Raw genomic sequence first — 15,435 nt, 5'->3', positions numbered from 1 at the left:
CGTCCTGGGATCGAGTCCCGCATCGGGCTCTCTGCTCAGCGGGGAGCCTGCTTCCTCCTCTCTCTCTCTCTGCCTGCCTCTCTGCCTGCTTGTGATTTCTCTCTGTCAAATAAATAAATAAAATCTTTAAAAAAAAAAAAAAAAAGAAATAGTACTATAAACAGAAAATATGTCCTTGTGTGAGTTGTTTATACATCCCAACTATTACATTAAACATTTTTAAAAATGGTTTTAATCAACCATGTTAGAGGAAAGACTTCATTATCCTTCTATTGTTTTTTCTATAAAATTATTGTCGTATAAAGAAGGGATCATATAAAGAGTATGGAGTCAAAAAGGTGTGGGGAAAACAGTATTATTGAGGTATGTCAGGCAGTTATTTCATAGAAACAGTAGGCTGTTGGGGGGTTGGAGGGTCGCGATGTTTATAGTGTTTGTCAGTATTTAAAATTTGTAAATTTATTTTTATTTCTATCCTTAATCTGAATAAATATTTGATTTTCTTAAATGCTCCCACAGTTGTTAAGCTAGCTGGGTCGTCTCCTAGATACAGGACCAGAGGAGGTGCTTCTCGTTCTTAAGGAGCTTCCAATAGACCGAAAAATAATCCCCAGTAAATTGGGCTCTTAACAGTCATGTTTTTGAGGGAAACGAAAGGGCTAAATTGTGGTGTGTGTTACAGGTCAAATTCGGCGACTCTACTCTTTCCCTTTGGCCTTTGCCATCAAGAGGAAAGCCAGCAAGCATGACAGGGCTAAGCGTTACTTTTGATTCAAGTGTCCTAAGACAGGCCCTAAGAAGGGAGCTCCTGGTCTTCTTGGGTCAGTCACTCTGAGGGCTGAGGCCAGCAAGTTGGTCCCTGGCAGTCTCCAAATACAGTCAAGTCACAGTGTCAATGAATATTATCAATGAATATTCTCTCTGGAAGCCTGCATCTTTTCTTCCTTTCTTCCTTCCTTTTCTTCCTTCCTGCATCTTTCTTCCTTCCACAATGATTATTCAACTGATTTCCAATCCTTCAGTGAGCGTTTGACTTGGGGAGCCACTTATGGTAGAGCTGGAACTACAAATTGGGTACGAGGCTGCCCAGCCCTACCCTTCAAGCCTACACAGAGCTATTTGCAAAAGATCCCTGCAATGAAGCCAGCTCACCAATCAACTGGCGACTGTGGTTACCATTTCATAAAAGAAAACGAAGCACATCATGGCTTTCCTACAAAAATTAACCAGAAATGTAAAGGGATTAGAATCCGAACAGTGTGTGAAGCAGCCAACAATTAATCATTTACTACAGGGTGGGTGACCTTCTCATTGAAGGTAACAGGTATAATTAAACAGCCTCTTGCTGAGTGGGTGTTGAAACTGAAATTCTCGAGGCCTGACTCATGGCTTTCTACCTGGTTCCTGGCTCCTTTGGACCTGGTTGGGAGGCAGGTTGCCTCGAATAACAAACTCTGGGAAATCCCTGCCTCAGGCCTGCCTCTGAAAACACTGCCTGTGTTTTCCTTTGTCATTTAAAGTTTGTTTGTGTGCTGGGCCAGGAGAAGCCAGCAAGCAGGTACTTGAACTGGGTAGAATGAAAGCCTAGGGATCCAATAGCGCCCTAGACCCATTGCCAAGGCCAAGGGAGGGACAGAGGTCTAATCACGGAAAGTGGCTGCAGCTGCACTCCAAAGCTGTCATTATTGTCTTGCTGGAACCCCAGAAACCTTGTTTATTTCCTGTTTCAAACTTCCGGAGATGTACCACGCAGGACAGTTAGGAAGGGCAGTAAAACCACAACCCGGGTAGGTGGGCTAGCCTTTTGTGTTTCATTTGGGTGGTGCCATATTCGAGATTAGAAAGTCAAAGCCAGCCTGGCCTGGCAAGCTCCTTTTGATCCCTGCCTCCAGGACACCCTGCCCCCACATCTCCCCACTCCTGGCCTTCCCTCCCACCCCATGAAACCAGAAACTTAGAAATGATCAAACTGATGACGCTTAGTTCGGAGTCAATGTTTTTCTTAAGTCTGACATCCTCAGAATCTGATGGCAGAGAAGAAGGAAGTGAAACTGTATAGTCTAAATAATTTGTAGTTAAAGCTGAGATTTATGAGGGGAATTACTGCACAGAACTTGGTTTTGCATGTCTTTGGACCTGGGAGCCAGATTCTCCCCCTTTGAATGCCCAGATGTGTCTCTCGTGGCTCTGTGGCATGACCCTTCCAGGGTAAGGGAAAGCTACAAGTGTCCCACAAGCCGGGGGGCCTGGGTCCTGAGAGCCTAAGGAGAATGGCCACGCTGGTGTGTGTGGTAATTAGCATGTGGCTCCTGAAGATGAAAAAGAAAGACTTTGTGGTGGCAGGGGAGGAAGCAGAAGGAAGGAAAGAAGGAACCACAGACTGTGAGAAACACTCCCAGCGAGACAAGGCCTGGGGGAATGCAGGATGCGACTTAGACCTTTGGATCTTGTCTGCCGCTGTCCCTTTGACCAAGAGGTAGGCATTCCAGTGGGACCATTTTCCGAGCCACAAGTTGGAGTCAGATTCTACTTAGGTCAGGCCCTGCTAAAATTCATTTTGAGTAGTTTGAAGACTAGAGCAGAAGAAAACTGAAATTCTAGCATCCTTACACACACACACACACACACACACTGCTTTATGCAGTTACAGGGCATAGTAAATTAATATAACACACTTAAAACAGTACTTAACACACAGTAGATGCTCTAGAAGCATTATTTGATTTGCTGCCTTAACTATGAACAACTATTATTACTGTTACTGTGTTGTGACATTCTTTCAAAGAATTGATTTTGGACATAAACATGTAGGTAGGAAATCCCACCCATATTCTTGGTTTTCTCCGTAAGCACACATGAGTTGGCAAAGCAATGAGCTATAGGAGTTGGTGTACCGGGTGGAGAGTGCAGGGGCAGCTGTGGGAAGGAAGGGCAGTGGGAGGCACGCTGAACAGGGGACTAAGCCTAACAGACTGCTCGCATAAAGTGCCTAAGTCCCCACTGTAGGGGAAAGAGAGAGAGGTCAGGATCTGAACCTGTGAATCACCTAGCTGTGAAAATTACAGAGTACCGCTGGGCCACTGGTTTGTCTTTTATAAATGAATAGGATTAAACCACCTCCCAGGGGAGGAGCAGAAGGCTAAGCGACTGCAACTGCGTGGGGATCAGCTGGCTTCTGCCTCTCGCAGTATTGAGAAGGTTTTATTACCTGAAGTTTGTAACAGAGCAAGAGTCATTAGGAAACAAAGGCAAAATCCACACTGTGGAATGACAGCTAACCAATCTACTCAGCACATACAACCAGTTACAATTCATATCCACACCAAATCGGAGGTAAATGATCCTTTGGGCTTTTCTGTCCTCTTTCTGTAAAGGATCTCAGGACTTTATCCAGGTGGGCCTAACCTAAAGGAACACCTGACCTGTCCTTTTCCTGCCCAGATCCTTTTAGCACCTTCCTCCATGTGCATTCCTTGGCTAGTTGTGGTCTCTGGTCTGCCCCCAACGGTACCTAGCCCATGTTGGTCTGCCTGGAGCCATCTCTTCCATCTAGGACGAGTTTCCAATTACAGCCAATTCTCAACACTTTTAGTTCAAGATTTAAGAATCATCACCTTTATCATTATAACCATTGCAGGTCCCAAACTCATTTTTCCTCAGTAAAATGGGAATAATATCATAGAGTTGTTAAAATGGCATTTTTTTATTCAGTTAGCACAATGCTTGCCACCTGTATGTAAAAATATTTTAATGTTATTTACAGTCATCACCATCGTCATCTTCATAACTCAGTTGTGCTACTCTTTAAATCAGCTCCCAGAGATGTCCTTCAAAATCACCTCTAACAGTTTCCCTTCACACCAGAAGTTGGTTTTATGAATCACCCTGATGTCTGGCAAGGAGAAGACAACTTTCAAGTGGAGGGTTACAAAGAAAACAAAATGAAAACAAAAAAATGAATTCCCGAATGATGAAAAACTCATTTACTTTACGACTACTTCCTCTGTTCCACTTGAAACCTACTCAAGCATAGTCTCATTGTTGAATAATTTAAATACCACTCAGGTAGGAGACTTTAGGGAGTTAACTTACCTCCCAGGGGCCAGCTGGCATATTTATCTTAAATTCGTGATGGAACTAACACAGTCTCATTTTAACATGTTACCATTCTAGTCCTCTTGAGAGCTATTTAAATGCCATATTTAGGCAGCATGGAGAGGCACAGATTCAGTTCAGGCGAGGAGGTGGACACTGGTAGAAATCAAGGGCCTTCTGTGGACTGGGTATCCTTGGAGCTAGTTTGTAGATAAGTTACTGCTGGGATCGTGACACTTGGGGTCAAATCTCAGACCAGCACACAACGCAAAAAAAAGGGACAACCCATTCAGTTGTAATGTAACTGGCCTGGCATGAGGCGGCCCGGATGGCACCTTGCACAGGAGAGAGACCCTGTGCTCCCAGACGGGAGCACTCCTCTGTCTACGGGAAGAAGGGCATTAAGCCCAAGGAGGAGGATTTCCCGGATGTTGCATTGGTCTGCTAGACATCTCCCTTGAGATTAGGCAATTAGCTTTGTTTTGATTCTGTGATCACTGAGAAACCTTCTAATTCTTTCTTCAGTCACCCCAGACACCTTAATTCCCAAAAGGGATACCTTGGATTATGGGAATGAATATTTCAGTTACTGGAATGGTAGCGGCCATCTTTGTGTAGGAATACATTTGTTTTGCAGCCTAGACATCCATCATCCATGAGTTTAGCCTGCTGCAGCCCCTCCAGGACTAGTTAGCTCTGGGCAGACTCACAAAATAAAGATTCGGCATCAGAAAGCTAAGAATCGAACACTGAGTCAGTCAATGCTTCCTTAGGTTTTGTTGTGCCACAGCATTCCCCTCTGTAAAGCAGGGGAAAACAAGAGTGCCTGTTTTATATGGTGGTTGTGAGGACTTGTGATTTAGTAGAAGTAGATTATTTGTATGAATGTGTGTGTATGAAATGATTTTACATGTGGAAGAACTCAGAATGGTGTCTGTTATTCATGGCGACCCCATGAGACACTCCCCACCCCAAGTACCCTGTAAGAAGCAGCCACCTGATGTCACTCTGCCTTAGACTTTCTTACGTGGCCCTCAGAGTACTTAACTCCTCCAGCTGCTGAAAACTAGAGATTTCAAAAAAAAGCTATGCACAACATGCCCTCACGGGCCTGTGACCTGCAGTCACATGGGGCCTGCACTTAGTTTAATGCTGGGCTCCTGCCATCTTGAAGTTCTTAGTAATTTTTCACAAAGGAGCCTCATATTTTTATTTTACACCGGGCCCTGCAAATTATGTAGCTGATCCTATCTCCCTGGGACCAAGGACGAGCCGAGTGGCCTTGGGAAGGCTACTCCCTTTCCAGATGGCACTACTCTGGTTCTGTGGATGTTGTGGAGACAATGATGAGAGAAAGGGGATGAACCCAGCCACAAACCCAGGCTTGCCAGTGAACAGAGTGAAGCCTTCTAGAATGTGTAGCCATGTGTCCTGGATGCTGGCAATAAATTCTCTCTCATGGGTCTCCGTAGACTCAAAGAAAATAAAAGAAACTCTGGATGTGCTTCCCATCCCTCTCAGTTCCCCCAAATAACAAACATACTTGGTAATTCAGAGTGGAATGACTAGAGTTACTCAGAGATAGCACAGAGAGCGCCCGGAGGAGTACCTGGTCACAGCTGAGAAACTGAGAGCACAGTTGTTTGGGCTGGAGCCTCCCCAGGGGAGACTGTTGCAGGGGAAGGGGCAAGAGGACCGCTTCAGACAAGCAGCTGAAGCCAGGCAACCTCCCAGGGGACATCTGAGTCAACCACAGGAGTGCTATCTGGCCTCCAGCAGTGCACCCACATGGGCTGGGACCCTGCACTGGCGTTCTTGCAAGACATTGCCTACTCGGGTGGAAAACCCACTAAATTCAGGAATGAGAGTTAAAGAGTTGAAGCCACTGTTAAAAACTGTTCCCTCTTTGAGTTTCTAAGTTGAAGGGAGTGGCCCAAGGAGAAAGGATTCTACAAATTCTCTGTCTCACCGTTCTGGTATGTATGTACTTTGTTCAATAGTCTGATTTTGACACTGGAAGACAGGACTTGGTAGCTGTAAAATCACTTTTCCATGACCAGGTTCATTCCTATCAACTTCTCGCTCTGCATCTGTGACCCTGAAGTGATGATGGAATTTACCAAGAGTCACCAGAGGCACAGATGGATGGATGAGCTTTTTGAAATGCTGCCTCGGATCCCCTTTTAGAGAAATCCCTCTAAATATCCCGTTCCCAATAATTCTGTTTCTTCGAACACTTTGGTTCACTTTGTTCTGATTTTAGAATCTAGAAATGCAGCGCAAGATATTTCTAAGCTGGGAACTTGCCATCCTGTTGCAGGAGTGCAGCAGCAACCCCAGAGGGAAATTTTTCAAGGCTGCAGAGAAAACAAGGGCTGGGAGAATGTTTGTTTATTGCCAGCTCTCCCCACAGCCACTTACATAAGAGCTCGTGCTGAGACAGGCTGTCCTGCCTAGACCCAGGATCAAGAGTGACACTCCTTGGGACCACGACAGAAACAATGCGGGAACCACACAGCCACGGCCCGTGACGCAGTCCAGGAAGGAAAACCAAGTGCTATGTGGCGATTAGCCCCTTCACAATGGCGCGATGGTTTCCTGGGGTGTGTTCAAGCTTGCCAGTTGGGGCACTGTCTGCAGGAGGGGAAAGGCTCTGCAAGCGAGATATGACTGAAGAATGGGGTCCTCGCTTTCCCATTTGGGAGATAAAACAATGCACAAAACTGTGTGCGCTGGAGGGCAGAGTCAAAAGTTCAGCTATCTTCTGACCTCCCAGACCCATTCTGACTTCCAAGCTACATAAATAAACACGATATCCGAAGCTGGGAGCATTTCAAAAGTGTGGACAAAATTGTGTAGATTTTGTTCAGCTGTTTACTGCACTATATGTATATTTTTTCTTCACAAAACAAACATGAAAAAAAAAAAAAAAACGAAGTCTGCCAGGAAAAAAAAATGCAAAAGCCTTTTACGGCCTGCCTTCCCCCGTGCTGTTACTGAAAAGCAGATGTGAAGGGCAGGGTCGCTGGCCTCTAATCAGGCTCGTGAGGCAGACCTAAAGCAGTCTAAACTATTCTCAAAAGCCTCCCTCTCTCTGAGACGCCGCGGCCTCTTTGTGTAGACTGTTCCAGGCTTTCCGTGAATATCAAAAAAACATTTTCCATATGTTTTAACTTAACTTCTGGTTTAAACATGGGCCCATTCGTCCTGTTCCTTCCTTAACAGCCTTCGTGAGTCATTGTCCACTTACTTTGCTGCTTGCCTTTCATACCTGGATGTGCGTTTTTCCTACACCAGACACACCGAACTCTTAGCGTCTGTCGTCACAAGGAAGGTTGCTGCCTGTGGCATTGGAATGACGAGTGGAAATTAGCACAACCTCACACACGAAGGAGATACGCAGTCAGCATTTTGCCGATGGAGTCATGTCTCTCTTTCTCTCCTTACTTCTGCTACTTTTTCCGCTTCTCTCCCTTCCCCCCTTTTTCTTTTTTTCCTTCTCTCTCTGCTGCCAAAACATTGTGCTTACCAGCGAATCCTCTGAGTATTCTCTAAATCTCCGATTTACACCCAACAAGTAACACCATGTCCACAAAAAAGAAAAACACTCATTTTGAGACCCCACCTTTGGCCTGAAAGTATGTGAGTTTGGAGTCATAATTTATTTTAACCCAGCTGAGGTCCAAAAGGAGCAAAGGTAGCGGGACCCCATGCAACATCTGTGGATTCCATCCCATTGGACCTCACACATAAGAATCTTTCTCACCTGCATGATTTCCTGTCCTTTCTTTCTCCTGACTCTTCCCCAAATCATCATGGACAGGCTGAACTCTGAAACTAATAGTTTCTGATTTGTAGTCCACTTTTCAGCATCTCTAGGAAAGAGCAAGGCTGAGAGAGGCCCTAAATTATTCAGGACTCATGGGCTATGAATGGAAGAAACACATCTTAAACCAACTTAAGCCTAAAAGGGAAATTTATTTGTTCATATAACCAAAACATTAAAAAAGAAAAAAAAAAAAGATGATTGGATTGAGGGATATCCTCAGGACTCTTATTCTCTTTCTTTTTTGCTCTTGCTTGATGCCATTTTCCCAGACTTGATCCTCTATGGAAGTGGCGATACGGCCATGGGCAAAGGTCACCTCCTCATAGACCATGACCTGAGCACATAGGCGTTTCCCCTGCTTCCCTCCCATGGGCTGGGGAAAAAAATCCAAGATTAGATGTTGATTGGCCCATTCACTAAGGCTAAACACATAAGGTTTGTGATCAGCTCTCCTAGGTATCTCCCACATGGCTGGGAAGACAGGCTACATCTGTTATCAGAAGGGGTGGAAATTTCTAGGTAGATTAAACAGCAGGTAATATAGCATCTGAGGAAAAGAGAGCTCTGTGAAGCCACCAGGTCTGAGGGCAGATGACTCTTCCCTATCCTTGCAGCCTCATATGTGAGAGTTAAATATGACATGTGGTCTAGGGGTTCTCGGACCCTTTACATGAAGATATAACAACAGTCAACATCCTACCATCAGCAGCGAAAAGATGGGGACATTTTGTCTGATTTTCCTACCAACACCAAGAAGTAATTAGAGATGAAATTTGGGATTCACAAAAAATTGTAGCCTCAGAGAATTGGAGAAGGTCTAAAAGAATCTAGATGATTTCCCATCTCTGGCCAGAGCTTTTACAAAGTCGGCTGATGATGGGTGGCAAAAGATCTTGCAGAGGGTCTTGCATAAGGTGGGAGGCTGGACAAAGAAACCCTTAAATGTCCTTTAGTCTGTGAGAAGCTGTGAGTCTGTGAAGCCATCCCAGCTAGAAATTGGTTGATTTTTTTCCTTGAATTCGTCAGGACATTTTCTCACACCCCCACTCGTACTGATTTGACTGATCAGCAAGGCTTGTTGTAGGGAATTCCGTCTAGATGTCTCATATAAACATCTACCCTGGAAAAGTAAGCCTGGGAATTCTCAGTTCCTTAGAAACTAGTAACTCTTCCCTTGCTCCTCATCCCATGGTAGCCAACATTTATAAGCCTCCTTTTCTATAAATTTTGACATTTTTAAATTCCTTTTCTTTGTGTCTTGACCAGATCACAGCTGAGAAGAGATCCCTGAGGTTGAATACAGAGATCTAGAATATCTTCAAACTAGCTTTTTCTGGTTATAGAGAATTAGAGAAGTCAAGAAAGCAAGAGAAAGAGTTGATCTTTGTTCTCATTTTCCTATCCCCTTCCTGTGATAGGCAGAAAAATAACCCCCGAAGATGTTCATGTCCTAATCCCTGGAAACAGTGAATATATTATGTTATGTGACAAAGAGAAGTTCTGGCTGCCGTTAAGCCTACTTGAAGATAGGAAGATTACCCAGGGGAGCCCAGTGTAATTCCAAGGGTCCTTCGAAGTAGAAGAAGGAGGCAGGAGAGGAAGTGGAGTGATGCAGTGTGACACATTGCTGGCTTGGAAGACAGGAGAAGGGAGCTATAAGCCGAGGAATTGAGGTAGCTTCTAGCAACTGTAAAGACAAGGAAGCACATTCTTCTCTGGAAGCTCTAGACAGGAAGGAAGCCCTGCAAACGTTTAGATTTTGGTCCCGTTAGACCTCTATTGGACTTCTGAACTGTAGAACAGCAAGATACTAAATTTGGGCTGTCTAAGCCACTAAATTTGGGCATGTTTGTTACAGCCACAATAAGGAACTAACACATTTCCTATTTCTTTCACGTATGTCCTGAAGTGTTAGGTTCTTTAGGATTCCAAGTGCCGGACTACAGCAAGGCAAGATAGTTCAGCAGAACATCTTTGTTCATATTAAAGGAGAACAGGCTTAACTATGGCTTTACTTTCTGACTTTGGGGAAATCAGTTTCTCTAGTCCTCAGTTTCCACATCTATAAAATAAGGTAGTTTTATTAAACAGCCTCAAGAGCCTTTCTTCCTTGAAGTTCAGAGATTCGATGTCCTTGACCTTTTCTTAATGGTGTCGAATGTTCTACAACCCCTCTGCCCAAACACTCCCCTCACCCTTCTTAACTCCCTCCCACTCTCCCACCCCCTCACCCTCATCACAGCTCACAGCAGAACATTTGATAAGGAGAGAAGTTCCATGGCTCTTTTGGGTCCTACCCCACAGTGGATGAATGCAGAAGTGGTCATAGTAGGCATAGCTGCCATAGTAGGCAACTTCCCAGTTTCCTACCTGTACTCAGGCAGAAAAGATCTGGTGCCAATAAGCACCGTGGGGGCTAACGTGCTAGAGAATTCCTAAACCCAGCTGATGACAGAGGTCCACCTGAAGGAGGGAAGACTCTGTTAGCCTCGGAGGAGACGTGAGCTTTGGGTAAGGACATTCAGTGCATCGGTAGTGGAAAGAGGCAAGGCCTGGAGTGAGCTAGGAATGGTGCATAGACCAGGCTGATAGAAGAGAAGTTTTTGCAGTGGACCTAAAGTCAGAGTGACATATTAAAACCAGATGGTGGGGGACCTTGAGAAATTCTAGGACAAGGATGTGAAGACTGAGGGACCCCCTTAAGACTGCATTGCATTTTGTGCCCTGTCCTATCACAAAGCGTACTTAGTAGAGCCCCAGACACATAATAGATGCTCAACACGACAGGTGCTCAGTATCTGTTGAATGAATAAGTGAAGCATAAATATTTTTTTGAATAAGACATTGCCATAACCCGAGATGAATTTAAGGAAAATAAGTGGGACCTCAGTGTGCAATGTGGATCGGAGGGGTCAGGATAGACTGTCTGGATAGCAGTCAAGAGTCTGCCAAACTAATTGAGACGTAAGCGTCAAGCTGGACCATTGGGCAGTGTGAACTGAAGGAAGAGACCCGTGTGCCATTCAAACTTTCTCTAAACCAGTCCAGCTGGGAGGATGTCATTTTCATTCATGCAGATCTCCAAGGAAGGAGCCCCCCTCCACCAAACCTCATGAATAAGAACAATGCAATAGCCCAGACAGGCCAGCACACACAGAACAACATCCTCAGGCAGCAATCTAAGCATCTGTAACCCACATCTTATTTTTGGTAGAAATGACCACTAATCTCTGCAGAATTATTCTCCCTGTAATCAAAGCCGGCTCTTAGTTCACCCTTTCCTTCCCTCGACTCGGCCACTCTGATTCCCCTAACCACTTTCCAAGGCCCATTCGCCTAGTCTTCTGGTTCCTTGTGTTCTTCTCTGACTGCTTTCCAACCTCCCTCTCCCTGAAGGCATTTACCTGAATCAGAAGACCAGTTTTGCTCCAGCCACTTTTCCTCATCTTACAGGCCTGCTTTTTCTCTAAGCAGTTGGCAGGGAGCACAGCTCTGCTCCAGGACGGGGACCTGGCCTCGCGGGAGCATTGCAGTTATGTCTCAAACCCAGCCGGCCAAGGATGCAGACTTTCCCGGCCTAGGGGAGCCCCCCCAGAGTTCAGCAAGAAGCCCACCTCCAGACAGTGTCTGGCCTCAGATCCCAGAGGAACTCACCGTCATCTTCCTCTTCATCATCCTCTTTAAGCTTTCCTATCTTTGTATCAGCCAAAGCCCATGCCAGCAAGGACAGAAGGGTAATTGATGGCCTTAAAGGGATATCAAAGTGCTATTGAGCAAAACCACAACTCAACAGCCTCGCAGGTGCTTCCTGCAACAGGGAGGGAAAAAAGTGTCTTTAGAAAGCCCTAAATAACTCTAGGCAGGGATGTCAACTTGACAAATGACTCTCAAGAAATAGCCCCGTTGTTCTCTGGTGTGTGATTCATCCCAGGCGGTGCTGGTGTGGGGGGCAAGGCCCAGCCGTGAGTCCCACAGTTGTCACTTGGGGCCGCTCTTCAGCTCGCTTCTCAGGGGAACTAAGAAGGCACTGTGTTGGGTCCCTGGGCCCAGGTCCTTCTGACCTTGTTCTCCAGCGGTTTTATTCCATGAATCCTGGATTTGTGCTGATTTGGAGCAAGCTGCTTTAAGTGGAGGGCAGGCACCACGGAGAGACTCACTCTCTCTGAGCATTGCGAGGTCTCCCTCCCTTTGATGTTAGCTCCCAGTGCTTCTCGCAATCATAGCAACAAAGACAGTGGCCTCCTCAGGACAGAGACCCCCTTTCATCTCCATGTTCTCAGTTCCTCAAAGAATGGGCTTAAGTGCTTGTCAAATGGTGGACTGAATAAGTGAAAATATCCCAAGTCCAAGAGTCAGGATAGCTAGTTTCTGATCTTGACTCTGACAACAAATAGCTGGGACTTTGGTCATGTGCTAAAGTTCTCTGTTCCTTCTTATCCTTGTATGTGAAATGAGAAGGCAAGCTCTCAAATTCCCTCAAACTCAGACCAGGAGGTACAGAAAAGCCTGCAGGGGCTGGTTAGAGTTTATACTGGCTTAGGGGAACAAAAAATTCTAATTCACCATTACAATTAACACCAATTTTTCTGCATACCCAGCAGCAGTGGTAAACAAAAGCACACTGAAAACCTAGGAAAAAGGTGCATAATAATTTCAATTAGTAGGTAGGCCTGGAGGTCCTCTCCAATGACACTAGATGTAGGTATTGTGAATAGCGAGTGGGCTAGCATGGAGCCATGGACCCACACCTGACATAAATACAGCCCTATCATTTGTCCCAAGTTTATTAGGTGCTCTTCACCAAGGTGTCCCAGCCACCAAACTAATATGTGTATTCTTTGGCTTATAGTGTTTCTTCTGTGAAATAGCACAGCAAATACATTGCCCAAGGAAGGCTATCCTACCAGCAGAGGCGATTTTGTATGTGAGGTACCAAGAGAAGACTATACAAGATGGAATGTGTGGTTTGTAATGAATCATGGGTATGTTCTAAGGAGACTGGCCAATGTGTCCCAACAGGGAGCCCATTACTCAAAGTGATCATATGATTAATTTCCCCATGGTGGTGGATATGCTCTGGGTTTGAATGTCCTTGGTTTTCATCAATAGAAGCTTTGTTAGTGTCAACAGAAAGCAAGACAAATGTTTTTGAAATCAAGGTCTGGTGGGTGCCTGAGTATGTGCCCTCCTCTGAAGATGGTAGTAATCCTGAGACTGAAGAATTGAGTGAATTGTCTTTTTTTATGGAAGGACATTTTAACAACTGTAATGAAGGGTCACAAAAGTTTTCCAAAGTTTTAACAACCCCAGTTTCCCTTCAGGGAATCATTACAGGTTCTTTTTGACAGATCACTGATGCTCCATGATCAACTGAGGTTCCTTATGCTGGAGAAGTCAGTTAGTGAGGATTCCAACTTGCCCTTTAACTTCCCTTGCCTTTGGGGATAGTGTCTAGTTACTTTCACACCTTGGCTTGGCTTGGCTTGGTTTGGCTTGGCTTGAGCAGGTGCCATGATCTGACTATTACCCCACTCCCCCCGCAAATTCATATGTTGAAATCCTGACTTCCAAAGATGCTGGTATTAAAAGGTGGGGCCTTCGGGGCTGCTTAAGTCACAAAAGGGGAGCCTTCATGAATGTCATTAGTGTTCTTATGAAAGAAACACAACACTCCTTAGCCCCTTCCACCAAGTGAGAATACAATGAGAAGTCTGTGACCCAGAAGAAGGCCTTCACTAGAACCTAACCATGCTGGCATCCTAATCTCAGACTTCCAGACTCCAGAACTATGAGCAGTAAATGTTTGTTGTTTGTAAGGCACCCAGTCTGTGGTATTTTTCATAGCAGCCCGAACAGACCAAGATAGTGGGTCTGACAGGAAGGGGCTTTATTTAAGTTGTGGATCTTTGCCAGAGTCTGGTATCCTCTGGGGGATGGACAGACCTTCCCACTGCAGAGTTAGACAAATAAAGGGAAAAAGAGATACCCTAGCTCCAAGACTTTGACACCTGCCCTCATACAAACACATAGACACAGCATGCACATGTGCATGCACCCATCACTTGTTAGCCAGTGAGCCCACTTGAGTTCATTAACCTCACTGAGCCTTGGTTTATTTGTTTATAAAATGAGGAAAAGAAAAGGACCAAATCATAGTTGTGTTTCAAGAATTAATGGAAAAAAGAGATACAGAAAGTACTTACTTAGCACAAAGCCTAGAATATTCTAAGTGCTCAATAGATGAGAGATGATTGTAATAACGGCAACAATGAAATCCCCTCCTTCCTGACAGAGAACCTTCAGCTCCTCGGCACTCTACGGAAAGTCAGAGCTGACTCCACTTGGAGTTTCCGTGAGGTTCACCATGAGGCAGAAGTACAAGGTAAATTATGGGCTTTCCTTATCTATTGCTACAGATAAGAATTCCTGGAAGAGAGACCATCTGCAGTTGTCTGGGTTTGAGGGGACTTGCCTTCTCACTTTATAAATGAGGATGCAAAGGCCCAGAGACCTGGAGAAAGTGGCCCGAGTTACTAAGACCAGAAATCAGCTATCATGACTCTTGGTCCTGGGATCTTTTCACTTACCCATTTGACATTTGACAAGTATTTAAACAAGCCAGTTCTTTGAGGAACTGGGAGAGGACTAGAGTCTCTGCCCTCAGAGTTCTTTGTTGCTAAGATAGCAAGAAACATTGGAAGCTAACATCACAGGGAGAGAGGCCTCTGGATGCTCAGAGAGCATGTCTCCCATGGTTCCCATCCTTGACTGAATGCAGCTCAAACCAACTCAGCACAAATCCAGAAATCCGTGTGCTGGGTGCACAGGACTGAGCCAAGACATCCGTGTTGAAGACTCTGCTTCGGGTCTTCACCCTTTCTGAGTCCCCCTCTCTCTCTGGTTGAAACTTGAACAGTTTCGCTTGAACAGTAGCCATGAAGACTTCATTTGCAAAGGACCAATAATTTCATAGTCTTAACAAAGAGCCAGTGTTTACCAAACACCCTCTCACTCATGTCCGTATGATGTGAAACAAGAGAAGGCTCCAATGTCTGTTATCTGGAACTCACAGCGTACAATCAATTTACTAAAACAAATACCCGCTGCAGAGACACAGCATTTACCACCACATGAGACATGGGACTTTTCACACCCAGAGCTGCAGAAGGCATGGATGTCATGTTACAGGTGACATGTGCAGTTTGGGGGTCACCCCGGACTCAAACGCAAGCGCTCGGAGCACAGGGATCTCCTTTGGGCTTGTTCACTGCTGCATCTCCAGAGCCTTGACTAGCACCCAGACATCATGGCCAATAAAGGAATTAATAAATGAACCAAGGATGAACAATGGAGTCAAAAAACAATCTAGTGACTTTGGACAAGTTACTTGTCTTCTCTGTCTGCACCCAGATTCCTCATCTGGAAAAGGATTATAATTGTCGTGAGGATTATTGGTTTCATTGTATAAATCTCCTTAAAACAGTGCTGAACATGGGCGCCTGGGTGGTTCA

General features: G+C 45.1%; 1 long non-coding RNA gene across 2 annotated transcripts in view; it reads right to left on the bottom strand.

Annotated features, from left to right (window-relative positions):
* Nucleotides 1–11,742, bottom strand: part of LOC132002785 (uncharacterized) — a 68,796-nt gene extending 57,054 nt beyond the window's left edge. The window contains exon 1 of one of the 2 annotated variants that reach the window (XR_009400010.1): nt 11,579–11,742. This is a non-coding gene — a long non-coding RNA (uncharacterized LOC132002785). Of the gene's footprint in view, nt 1–11,328; nt 11,559–11,578 lie in introns of those variants that run through there. The other variant, XR_009400011.1, reaches the window with a different exon arrangement.
* Nucleotides 11,743–15,435: the final 3,693 nt, after the last annotated feature.

This window comes from Mustela nigripes, chromosome 15 (assembly GCF_022355385.1).
Source record: "Mustela nigripes isolate SB6536 chromosome 15, MUSNIG.SB6536, whole genome shotgun sequence".
Taxonomy (NCBI): Eukaryota; Metazoa; Chordata; class Mammalia; order Carnivora; family Mustelidae; genus Mustela; species Mustela nigripes.
The sequence above is the reverse complement of the archived record's forward strand: the minus strand, read 5'-3'. Positions and strand labels throughout refer to the sequence as shown.